Below are 1,791 nucleotides of genomic sequence, written 5' to 3' on the forward strand. Positions count from 1 at the left end.
AAAAACAAACAAAAAAAAAAGGTGAATTTGGAGGTAGTGTGAAAGTTTTAGGGTTCAGATAGCCTAGATGCTCTGTGGTTTTGTTTCTTCCCATCCCTCAATTCTGCCTTCCAGATGATATCAGCTTTAAGTTAAGGTTGGCTCCTGGGAGTACATGTGCTTTGCCCACCTCTGTGGGAAAAAGCCTTATTTGTTTCTGCGAGAGCAAAGGAATTTTTCAGATGCCCCCAAAAAACTTTTGTATCTTGTAGGTTTTGAGTTATGTGGTCATCCATTAACTTGAAACTATGCTTTGTGAGTTGCATTATGGTTCAGTAAGCCTGAACATATGCCTGGCTACCAGAACTAGTGATGACTTGGTTTCCCCTAAAGTACATGTGCTACATATGGGTGGTATAGTTATCTAAACCAAAATGAGGATAATTATGAAGAGAAGAGGAACTATAAGTCAGGAGACCAGTATCTGCCTCATCTGCCCTCTGACCGCCTGCTAGGCCAAGCAGCTTTCCAGCCTACTTTCCTCAATCTTGACAAACATACTCATTCAAGTTGCTTCTTCATCTTTTTTCATTCTTTGACACAAGAAATCTCTCATGCCTGGACCTCCTGCTTACTGTCAAAGCTCCTATAAAAGCCTGAGTTGAACTCTACAGCCTGAGGGTTCTGGAGGCTTGATGATTATACTCAGTGAATTGTGAATTAGATTACAGTAAAAATTGAAGAGGCTTTCTTTTGCTTTTCAGTGCTACCATTATTACATCTAGTATGATTAGGAACTCCATAAACCTATACAGAATCGAAACCGTGCTGTTTTATTTACCTGTGTGTAAAGAAATGTTTGCATTTATCCTTAATCAGGTTAAAGTAAACCTGGCAAAAATCATAAAAGATATAGATTCATAAACTGTTAAATGTAGAAGAGACTTAACCTCACTTAATGTGTTTATATTATAGCCAAGGAAATAGGGGTTCAGACAGGGGAAGTGATTCCTCTAATTCATGGCAGAGGTGTGCTTTATTTCACTCAATGTTCTTTTTACTCAGACCCAATTTATATTATGTTTTACAACTTATAAGGTTGTTTTTCATATGCTGTCAGCTCTTGACTACTTGGAGTCAATTAACTCTGCTAAAAATAAAATACTACACTTTTAGAAAAATAAATCAGTGTGAATTAGTAAGTAATCCATAATGGAAAATATCTATTTCTTGAAATTACATAGTAACAGATACATTGCATCTGTGCAATGGGAATGCCCTCTCTCTAACCAGTCAATTTGAATGTTGGAAATCTAACTTCTGATTCAAGATGGCAAGTGAGCACACTTATTTCTTCTTAGATATCACTGAAGTAACCGTAAGGATAGAAAAAGGAATAAAGGCCTTGAGAATGGGAGTGGAGGACAATGTTAGTGCTTCAAAATACTTTCAAGTTCTAGAAGATAGAAGGTGAATGGAAAAACACCGAAGGAACCACAAATGAGACAATGCATAGATGAAGCCCCAGGTGGAGATGGGAAGATTCTTCACAGGATAGCTATCAAGAAAATCAATAGATAAGGAGAGGAGTAGGTAAGGAGAGCAAAAGTGGAAAGAAATCATGTTGGTTAACTGAGATAAACAGCTGAACAATTTGCCCCTGTTCCTACTTTGCTTCCTCCTCGTTTGTACAGCTGTAGAACTTGCCCCCAATGTTGAAATAAAAGTCTACATAAATTGAGTACCTATGCCTAGAGATGATGGTGCTCTTATATGGAATTTATGTCCTATATTGAGGGCCCCCCTAATTTT

At 37.6% G+C, this 1,791-nt stretch overlaps 1 protein-coding gene across 2 annotated transcripts in view; it reads left to right on the forward strand.

Moving 5' to 3' along the window:
- Window positions 1-1,791, forward strand: part of LOC105818445 (vitamin D 25-hydroxylase) — a 32,259-nt gene that overhangs the window by 30,102 nt on the left and 366 nt on the right. The window lies entirely within an intron of this gene.

This window comes from Propithecus coquereli, unplaced genomic scaffold (genome assembly GCF_000956105.1).
Source record: "Propithecus coquereli isolate 6110/MARCELLA unplaced genomic scaffold, Pcoq_1.0 Scaffold44, whole genome shotgun sequence".
Taxonomy (NCBI): domain Eukaryota; kingdom Metazoa; phylum Chordata; class Mammalia; order Primates; family Indriidae; genus Propithecus; species Propithecus coquereli.